This window comes from Dreissena polymorpha, chromosome 10 (genome assembly GCF_020536995.1).
Source record: "Dreissena polymorpha isolate Duluth1 chromosome 10, UMN_Dpol_1.0, whole genome shotgun sequence".
Taxonomy (NCBI): Eukaryota; Metazoa; Mollusca; class Bivalvia; order Myida; family Dreissenidae; genus Dreissena; species Dreissena polymorpha.
Genome location: NC_068364.1, coordinates 18,637,227 through 18,649,831, shown reverse-complemented (window position 1 = coordinate 18,649,831; position 12,605 = coordinate 18,637,227).

Genomic DNA, 12,605 nt, shown 5'->3' with positions numbered 1-12,605 from the left:
GGCAATCAACGCATGACTTTAATGAAATAATCATAACCAACTGGCTTTGCCTCTAGCGGCCACTATTGCTCAAAAACGATTGTTATATTCGGCCTTTAAAAAAAATGAAAATTAAGAACGGTGTTTTTTGAAAGTCATTAAATGTAAAATATGTACGAGTGGAATATCCATATATAGCATATCTTCTAAACATACTATTGTAATGTTTTCATAACTTACCGTTTATACCGTCATTTTCAGATTCAAAAAGTATACTGGTCATTTTGTTCATATTTGAAAGTAAGTAATATGCAATGAAAAAATTGTAAATATTTTCATATTTGAATTTAAACTTTCCGATTGGAATATGTTATTATGGTGCTTTAAAATTCGATATAATGTAATTTGGTTAAATAACATATGCATTTGAAACGTCCTTTTATAAGTACCATAAATTCGTATTTCGATTTGTTATTGCACGCTCACGGAAAAGTACGAACCAACGTTAAGCTTTCGACCGTTCCGGTCCTAATCGGAGATAAAATAGGGACTGACGAGCTGAGCGTTATTGTAACTTAATTTAAAATTCAATTCAGCTTTGAAGTAGGAGTAACTTGAATACGGTTTGTTATAGATTAATAAAACGATTCCATGTTTTGTTTACCGTATGTTTATGTTTATTGAATCATGACGGATTTAAGTGTTTATTTATTTATTTATTTATTGTAGGTTATCTCTAGTTTATTAATTATGATATGGTCCGAATAGCGCCGTGAGGATGATACAAATGCACATAGATTGAACTGTGGAATGTATGTTATAATTCCACATTTTGTTAACGTTTGCAAATTAATGCAGAATTTACTTGAAATATTAAGTAATGTTGTTTAACATTTTAGTTTTGGGCATTATTTTCAATATTTGCTTTTCAATTAAAAGCTTATAGAGCAACCAATTATACTCGGCTGAATGAAGTCTAAACAAAAGACTCCAGTCCAGATTAATCAAGTAACTTTCATCCATTTTTTTCAAATTAATGTTAAATGTACTCTTAGTGAGCGACTCATGCTTGTCCGACACTTTCAACAAATACGTTTGCGTGAGTTTTTATAACAGTAATCATTTAAATACAAGGTAATATGAGGGCGAGGATATATAAAATGAATATTTTTATCATCGGTATACAATACGGCGGATTCAGAATTTTTCTTTTATACCAGCCTAATTATGACCCTTACAACATCTTGGCCGGATAATATTAATTCCGTTTCTTCATTGATGGTGGTGTCATTGTTTATCAAATTAACCCCTGGTGCGTATATTTCCGAATTTGCTTATTAAACATATTAAGAATAAATAGTATTTGGCAATGTATTTGACATATATATATATATATATATATATATATATATATATATATATATATATATATATATATATATATATATATATATATGTATCACTGATTTTGAAACATGTATAGGTAAATCCTTAAGTTGCCAATATATGCTTCAGCTGGACTTCACAGTTGGACATTATAATCCGATAAAATGTATGGTCGCGTCATTAAGATTTTCGACCCCAGAAGTATGTTCAAGTCTATCATGGAATTTTTCCCAAACGATACATTTTTCTACTAATATTCGTTTACATTAAAAAAGAAACAAACGCATTATGCTGCTTTATGTGTTAACCCGGAGTCTTCCCCAGCACACCTGACTAATTAATTTACTAAACTCACAAATGTTGGGACGAATTTCAAATTTTAGCTGCCACGTTCAGCCTTATCCTTATCGCTGGACGATTTTTCAATTTGTTCGTGGTCTTGTGTTGTGGGGGTGGGGGGGGGGGGGGGGAAAGCCGGAGTACTCGAAGGAAGCCCCACCTGTCAGGTTTGATGACAAACAACCAAACTCTAATTTGGCCGGGAACGGGAATTGAACCCGGGTCTCATAGGTGAGTAGCGAGTGCCAAAACCACTGCGCTAGCCGGACAGTTAAAACGAATTATCATGTAGTAGCGCATTTAGAAAGGGCGATATTGACATATGTGGTCTCTTTGTGCCGCAAAACGCTAAAACCGTCTGTAGAAACGCATTTATAGCGTTCTCTCATTAATATAGATATGAAAATATTCATCAGCGTTACCGCGCATGCGTTTTGGGAACACATGGAATTACTAGTGTTCCCGCCCCCCCCCCAAACACACACACTTTAGAGGCGCATGTGGCGATGGTATTGGATAAGCATTTATGATCAAACTAGGGTCACATACAAACATGTAGAAAATATACCTTTCAATTTAAACTTAAATCGTACGACATACAGTGTGCATAAGCTTTGGGTCAGCTTGTGATTGGTTAATTTGCCCTCACACATACAGAAAATCAGTGCCTGTAGTCTGTTAGAATAAAAACAAACAATTAATAGCAGCTGCGACTGTTCAACACAATATTTGTTGGCACTATCGATCTATATTCCAAAAGTAAATAGCATAAATAATCATTGAATAAAGACAACCAGTAAGCCCAAGGGAATAAATACAAACTTGCACTTAACCTAACAAATGGTTTGACTGTATTGACAGCTTCAAATGTGGCGCTTGGTAACCCTGCTACCCAGACAGACACAGCTGGCGGGGCTGATCCGTCTCGTGCTGTAGATGGAAATAAGTCAACCTGTGCGGAGACAGCGTCTCCAGATGGAAACTGGACGATATATCTCAATAATTATTATAACATAGAGGAGGTTTCGATACATTATGGTTCTGGTATGACTCCATTGCCATTATGCCTGAATGGATAATAAACGCAAATAACATGATTTACAAGAACCAATTACACTGGTTATGCAATTACACCGGTATAAAATTTAACTCAATTTATTGATTAATTTTGGGAATATTTTTGAATCTAAATTGTATCGGATCTTTGTTATAAACTGTTGTGTTTACGTGTTTTGTTATGTTTATGACACTGTGTATCCATTTCAAAACCAGCCTCAGAATGGGTGACGTCTGTTGTAGCACATTCAACCACGCTGTAAGTACTCGTATTTCTATAGATGAAATCTTAACATCATATGTGTTTCGGTGAACCAAATATTAATATAAATATTTTTAGATTGTATATGTTAATTTCGGTTTAAAATATATTTTAGTGAAGTGTTCGTAGAGATGATTATAATAATAATAATATTACAAGTACACAAATCATTTAACAATTTTGTGTACGGTTTCATTCCTGCGTACTAACGTTTCCGGTTCTGATAACATACACGAGACACATACATGCACGGCTAACTGATATATTTAAAAAATAATAATATGATTCTAATTTCCACAGTTAATGGTCACAAACAGTACATACAATTGTTTCATGTCGCTAATAGTGTTCTATATAACAAAAATGCCTACATTTTCTCTCATTGACAATCATAGCAGAATCATCGAAGCCGAATTGTGCATCTGCTACCCATTCACAATCGGAATTGTGATATAATTAACAATCAATTACGCATAGAATTATTGTATGACTTGTTTAATTAGAGTAATTGTCATTTGCTTCTGATATGTTAAGGGTGATTTTCAAATCAAAGTAATATTATCCAAACAGCAAGCTTCGCAAACACACACTACTCGTTAGCATTGATACATTCGACATAATGATTTAATGAGTTAAAGCAATTATTTACCTTGATTGATAAATAATTAATAAAAATGTACGTATTTTTGTGAAGCTACGAGCCCGAAAATGTCAACGGGGTCAATGACAGAAAGGATTGGGTTGGTGCATGGATTGAGGTAAGACCAGAAAGAGACTTTATTCGGGTTCATAATCAGAATCTCAAGCATAATGCTATTTAATGACACGCATTCATAAGCTCCTGTTCAGTTTTATGTAATAATTCGCAAATTAGCATTGACAACGTTTTACTTTATAAAAGGTTGCGTTTGCCAAGAAAATGAGGTTGTCAAGAGTAGATATTTACGAATATCTTAGCGAAACACATGCCGGAGTTGGGGAGATTAAGTGCTACGTGAACGGTGGCTGGGAAACCGTATGGAGCACAGCAGCAATACGCTCTCTCAATGAGAGTCGCGGAAGACAAACATTTTCACCAAACCTGGTATGTGTTATTCACTTTTTTCAAATATATTGGGAGGGTTGTTTAGAAGTCGGTATGTGTTGTCTTTATCCGTGGGTGCGTACATAATAGTCTGTGTTTGTTTATGTGTGTGTGGTATCGTGCGTGTGTGTTTGTGCGTGCGTGCATATGCGCGTGTGTACGTGTGCGTGTGCGTGTTGAACGGTTTTACATGAAAATGATTTGTCCTTGTATTTCAGACGAAATCATGCTTCTCCAATCGTTTTAATCTCACAAAAGCAACTACATCCACATATATGGCCATAGACGCTGTCAATATACATGGCGCAAGTGAGTTTCTTAACTTTAGAACTAATTTACGAACCCTTTAAATTAATTCAAATGATACCATATCACTATCGTCTGTACGGCGATGTTGACAAATGTCAATACGTAAAACGTTAGTCTATGTTTGCCAAGTTTGGTTTTGCAAAATATTACTGATTATCATAAAGATTAATTATTAACATCAATCAATCATAGGTATTGTAATATATTGGCGTAATTCACACCGCCGCTTCGTTTATCTTTTGTTTTATTGACAACTCATGAAATGATAATAAGATCTTAAACTAAAAGAAAATGTGGATTAATCAATTGCATTATGCTTGAGACACGAAAATGAACGGCTAGACATGCGAACATAAGCTTCGCGTTTGTTTGCTATGAACCCAACAATTCTGAAAAATATTGATTACAAGAGTAATTGCGGGTAAAGCTGACGGTAAAACAAGTTGTATGCATATCTCAATTATATTGAATTCTGTCAATCACATCTTGACATTCTGACAAAACTATCTTGTAACATTATATGGCATTCTGTTAAACATATATGTTCATTCTGCAATTAAAGCCCGGCAGTTGTAAATTGTTTTGAAGCTATCGAAACACCAAACACTTTTCATCACGATCACCGCACGTACAAATATGGTTCCTATTTCGTAACCTGTTTATGTGTAAGACTGCATTAAAATTTAGGTACACTTGCTTAAGAGAAATACAATTATAAAAACAATTTCAATTATACAGGGTCTATTGTAAGTGTTGATATATTGATTCACTATTATAAATCTCATGTATTTACTTGCAGATGAATCCTTTAAAATCGAAATGGGACTTACACAAGGGAAGAACGAGGCAGAGGGCATCACGACACTATCTTCAAACAGCACGGCCACGTGGAGTCCCGACAACAAGGGGCCTTACAGATATATGAAGATACAGGCGGCGGATCCCCAAAACAAAACACTTCAACTCTGCGAGGTCCAAGCCCATGGACATCTCCAAGAACGAACACCTTGTACGAATATGTTTAACGATCATGCTATACGTAGTCGTCTGGTCTATTATCAAATACTGGTTATTTGTAATACAAAATGTAAGGTTCGTGTATTTGTTTGATGGTCATGCATTCTGTACTAATACACTTTTATGATTTTCATTCAAAAGTCTTAAGTAGAAGATTATCAGAATGGTTGATTAATTATTTTGAAGCTAGATAAAAACTACAACTACATACATATATTCTGTATAAAGACACATTCATTTCATGCTTATAACGTAAACCCCTTTGTGCTTTAGACTTCGAGGTTTTCACTGGTATCGCCATGTCGAATCCTCCTGTCAGCACAGTCTTCGAGGTTAACAGCAAAACCATGTGCGCGTTAATCTGTCTGCGTTTAACGGAACCGGCGTGTGTGGTCTCGCAGTTTGATCAGGCGACACAGACCTGTGCAATGTTCAACAGTTTTGAGCACACCCATGACCCAAAAAATGGAAACACAACTATTGTTTTCAAGTTTGCTGATCGTTTATTTGAAACATAACATTGATTTCATTTTCTTTTCCACAAACGATTCTTATTGTGAGGTCAAATTTTCAGGTAACAACAATATGTCAATCGAATTGTTGCCACACAATTATATACAAAAATATAATTCATTTTCAGATAATCGGTTAAACAAATATCAATAATGGTTACAAAATCGTATTATTCTATTTAGTCGTTCTGAAGTTCAATGAAAATCACACATATCAAGCTTCAACATTCAGTTTATAAATAGCGTTTAGTGAATGCCAGTGTTCCCGATTTTATGACTTTATAACTTTAAACAAGTAGAAATATAAATGACCCTTGAACATTTGGCTAATAAATAAAAACTTTCGTTACTGATTTCAATTGATGTCCTAACACTGTTTGCAAGTCTAAATTCTCAATCGTCGTATTCCGTATACAATATTTTAATACATTTCGCTAGCATTTCTTGGGTCAATACAATAAGATGATTTCTGTGTTTCTGTGTAAAACGCTGTCATTAAAACAATCATATTGCGAAAGAGATATGTATTGATGTACAGTGGGTATGATAAGTTGTCGTGTTCAGATTACATACAAGCAATTACACTTTTTAAAAAATGCCTGGTAAATAAAAAAACGTGTCATCTTCGAATCGGTTTCAATGCGATTTAATTGTTTTTCCAATATCCATTATTACCGATTTCAGCAAATTTGAAGTATCGATATACAACTTTGTCTTTAGCTCATATTGGCAAAATTAGTACATAATACTTTACTTTAATGTTTGTATGTATTACAAGTAATTCTAATTTAATTCTGTCCCACAGATTTCGTTTACTTGAAAGTTCATATTTAATTCACGCATATTGGTGTTCCACTATTTTTAACGTTGCCGAACATACAAAGGGACATAACATATTTTAATGTGCAACACTTGAATATTTTTTTTTATGTTACTTACATATTAATAGTTTACAAGTTAATAAGTGGCTATAGTGATTAAGGATGTTTTTATCGATTCCTTTCCATCATGACATGTGTAAATTTTCCTAAAACATGATGTAATGCTGTGCTTCTGTTCTTGTATGTTGTTTTTGTATTTCACTTATATTATGTATTGATATAAACGAACACATTATTTGCTGACAATTTCGTTCACATATAATGTCGAAAGTGTTTTATTTTTTGATATTGTGGCAAGTTAGTATGCGAAGAATTACACGTATTACAAAGTCATAACATGTTGCTACGATAGTGTTTAAAGCTTTTTGACTGTTTTACAATTGTTCACATGATTCATATAGAACGGGTAAGTTTTTTTTTTAAATCGGGCTTACTTCAAAATTTTAACACGAATGCAGTAATACAATTTCATTTCGAATCCGACATAGCTTAAGTTTGTATCACACGTGTGTAATATGTACGAAAGCAAATTAAAAACACTTAATAATATTAAGCGAAATAAGATTATGTATTGTGTGTTGTTTCTATTCAATGTTGTCTATTAAATGTTGTCTTTAAGTGCATTTTGTTCTTTATAATGGATTATTAATGGATTATTAATGATTTATACTATGAACATTAGTTGTTATGTTAATTTCTAAATAAGATTATAGAGATCTGAGCGTAAAACGTTTTACAACATGTCAAGAGATAAAAACGTCGTCGAACGTTGAGTTTTTGAAATGTTTAAATGGTTATAATTGTGATACGTAAACAAGCAAATGAGCTAAAACGACTGGAAAAATGAATACCTATGAATTATAATAAGATAATTGATGGTTATATTGCTTTGTTTGTAAACCAGAACTGTTTCTCAGTCGAAAAATTACTGTTTGAAATGAACCTGTCGTAATTAAATAAGTGTTGTGTTTTCTAATAGTTTTATTATTATGTAAGTGTTGTACCTGAATGTGTAGTTTAAGAAAAAATACGGATTTTGTATGGCTAGTATTTTTTCCAGGTTTCGCACATTGAATACGTTGAAACAACTAAAAAATAAGTGCCGTCGAAAGAAATACATATTGAAACTTGAACTTTTTAAATATGAAGACTATTATATTAGTTATATTTTTTATAAGTTCATATACAAAAACAACACATATGCGTTTATTAAATAGATAAATATCTTACTTTTGAAGTGAAATATGTATTATATAATAGAATGTTTTAATATAAAATCGGGCCCGTTCTTCGGGTGATCGTGTTTAATGTACGTGGCGTTTCGGTGAATGTTTTGATTCACTGTTGTTGTTTTTAAAATGACTTGTTCAAAGACTTTTGTATTTTTTTAAATATCATTAAATGATTTACGAATAACACTGAAATATATGTACTATATCTATATAATTATTACATCAAGCAAACAAGTTGAATGAAAATCTTGTCTGAAATCAGATTCGAACGCAGGACCTCTTCCAAATAAAACCGACATTTTATCACTAGACAAAACCAATGTTTGATATAAAGGGCGTTTTGTAAACGCTATGTTTGCAACATTAGAAATACACGTATTATCCAAACTATCGATGTAGAACGAAACAAACGTCTTATGATTTTCCGATTGCCATTGGTGCTTATCCATCAACGAACCGATAATAAAACTTAGTCAATAGTGGCATTTTGCCTGTTTATACATAATGCATAAATTCTTTTTTGGACCTGCGACATTTTTTATATTTGGAATAAGAAGTGTTTTAACAAATTATGCACTGCCATTAAAAAATAATTATACACACGTGATTTAGCAATTGTTTTTCTTATGATTGAATTCTAATAAAGAAATAACGCATTTCGTCCAGCCTACTTATATGATGTTTATAACGAAGTAACGCATTTCGTCCAGCCTACATATATAATGTTTATAAAATGATTTAAAACACTATTTTTCATTGATTTGGATTAAATATGCTTTGCAAACACTTAACAACCATTATAACACTAATTAATTTATGATGCAAGAAATCAAATAGTCAAAGTCTCAACATTAATTAAATAAGTTTCTGTTAGGAAAGTTAATATGCACTTTCATACTAGTTGTTGGCAATGAGGATTAAGCAAAACTGACCTTTAATGTCAGGAATAACAATTGTGCTGGACATTGAGTATGATTTTGTAAACTTGCACACCAAATCATTGTATGTACCGGAGCGGTATCTTAGAAATAATTATCATTGTTAAATAAAGCGTATGTTTTAAAGAAATTAACGTGTTAACTTTTTTGCATCTTTGCTGTTGTGTTTTTCTGAATTTTTAAAATAAATGTTTTTATAAAATTGTCGTGTATATAGCATACATTCCAACTCAAACCCTTACTTGAATCGTCTTGTCAAAGACACCCAAACGTTAATATAGAAGTAAACTTACATCGAAAGTTTTGTGAAATTATTCAGTCATGTCATTTCCTATTGGAAACGAGAACTTAATTGACAACATGCGTCGGACCTGTTTTAAGGTTGGTCATTGGGTAGTTTCTATTTGTATTGTATCTAGAAAGTCTGAAACGTCAGCCAGTATAATGTCATAACAAAATACCGCTGCTCAAAAATTACTCGTAATCAGCGTACCGATTAAACGATTATTTGATTTTGGTAGAGTTCTTTTCATTAATTAAAATGAATAATTCATAGAACATTCATCACATTTTGTAGAGAATCAAACACTTTAGTACTTTTTTCAGCTGAGTTTACTGGAATAAAACAAAATGCAAAATTCACAACGGTTGCTATTTAAACTATATGCTTTTAATGACAATCAACGTTATATGTAATACATTTAATGATCTAATGGGATTCGTAGAAGTAGACGAATACCAGAAACGCTGGTCTGTGAGTAATACCAAAGCTTCACTCAGGATGAAAACATGAGAACCGTTCAGAAAGTAAACTTGGTGTAAATCTTGAATGCCGGTCATGAAAAAACATGTTTACATAATCATACCACAGGATGTTAAAATAGCCCATGGAAGGTGAACGTTTTTTTCATAAAAAGACCATCATGTGTCATTAGATTTAACGATCCTCATTGAAAATGAAAAGTAAACGTTACCATACCAATCGCTTGTGCTCCAAACATGCCTCAATATATTTTATTTTACCAGCATGACGACCAGTATGATGACCAGTATGATGACCAGTATGAAGACAGGCACGATGAAAAGTATGATTACCAGTATGATGACCAGTATAATACCCAGTATGATGACGAGTATTATGACGAGTATGATGACGAGTATGATGACGAGTATGATGACAAGCATGATGAAAAGTATGATTACCACTATGATGACCAGTATCATGACCAGTATGATGACCAGTATAATGACTAAAGTGATGACCATTATCATGACCAGTATGATGACCAGTATGATGGCAAGTATAATGGCCAGTATACTGACCAAAGTAATGAACATTATGATGACCAGTTTGATAATTATTATAATGACCAGTATGATGACCAATATGATGACACATATGATCACCAGTATGTTGACCAGTATGATGACCAGTATGATGACCAATATGATGACCATTATTATTACCAGTATGTTCACTAGAATGATGACCAGTATGATGACCAGTATGAAAACCAATATGATGACCATTATGATTACCAGTATGTTGCCCAAAAGGATGACAACTATGATAACCAGTATAATGACCAGTATGGTGACCAGTATGATAACCATTATTATGACTATAATGGTGACCAGTATGATAACCAGTATGATGACCAGTATGATGACCAGTATGATGACCAGTATGATGACCAGTATGATGACCAATACCATGACCAATATGGTCAGTATGATGACCCGTATGATGACCGGTATAATGACCAGTATGATGACCCGTATGCTGACCAGTATAATGACCATTATTATGACCAGTTTTATTACAATAATGATGACCAGTATAATGACCATTATGATGGCTAGTATGATGACCAGTATGATGACCAGTATGATGACCAGTATGATGACTAGTATGATGACCAATATGATGACCAGTACGATGACCAGTATGATGGCCAGAATGATGACCATAGTGTTGACCAGTATTATGAAATTAAAAATGACCACTGGGATAAACCAAAGAGATATCCATAATAATGATCAGAGTGACAAGCATAGTGATAAATAGATTGATGACCAGAGTTACAAGTATGATGAACAAAAAGATTACCAAAGTTATGACCATTTTGATGACCATATCGATGGCCAGTATTATTGCATGACTAATGACAACAATTATGAAAAATGTGATGACAATTGTTATTACCATTCAGATGACCAGAGTGATGATCAGTATGATGACCAGAACGATGACCAAAGTGTTGACCAGTATTTTGACCTAAGTGATGGCCATAGTGATGACTTTTGTTATGACCTGTATGATGTATGAAGTGATTACCAGAGTGATGACCACTGTGATGGTCATTATGATGGCCAAAATGATGACCAGCATGAAAACCGGGTGACTGGTATGATGACCTCTATGAGGAACAGTATGATGCCCAGTATTATGATCAGTTTTATGACCAGTATGATGACTAGTATGATGACCAGTATGATTACCAATATGATGACCAGTATGATGACCAGTATGATGACCATAGTGAAGATCAATATTTTTACCAGTGTGTTGACCAAACTGATGACCAGCTTCATTACAATAATAATGACCAATATTATGACCAGAATGATGACCATTATAATTACCAGTATGATGAACAGAGGGATTACCCTAATGACGAAAAGTATAATAACCATAGTATGACCAGTATAATATTCATAGTATTACCAGTAAAATACCATAGTAATGACCAGTATAATTACCATAGTGATAACCAGTATAATAAACATAGTATGACCATTATAATAATCATAGTGATGGTCAGTATAATAACCGTAGTATTACCAGTATAATAACCATAGTGATGACCAGTATGATGACCATAGTATGACCATTATAATAATCATAGTATGAACAATATGATGACCATATTATGACCAGTATAATATCCATACTATGGCCGATATGATGACCAGAAAATGACCAGTATTATAACCATTGTATGACAAGTATAATAGCCATAGTATGACCAGTATAATAAACACAGTATGACCAGTATGATGACTATAGCGTGACCAGTTTAATAACCATAGTATGGCCAGTATGATGGCCATAGTATGACCAGTATGATGACCAGAGTGATGACCTGTATGATGACCAGAGTATGACCAGTATAATAATCATAGTGTGACCAGTATGATGACCAGAGTGATGACCAGTATGATGACCATAGTATGACCAGTATGATGACCATAGTATGGCCAGTATGATGACCATAGTATGACCATTATGATGACCAAAGAATGACCAGTATAATAACCATAGTATATTGAGTATGATGACCATAGTGATGACAAGTATGATAACAATAGTATTACCAGTATGATGACCATAGTGATGACCACTATAAAGACCATTATATGACCAGTATGATGACCAGAGTATGACCAGAATGATGACCAGAGTGATGACCACTATAATGACCATAATATGACCAGTATGCTGACCATACTATCACGAGTATGCTGACCATAGTATGATAAGTATGATGATCATAGTATAACCAGTATAATAACCATAGTGATGACAAGTATGATGACCATAGTATGA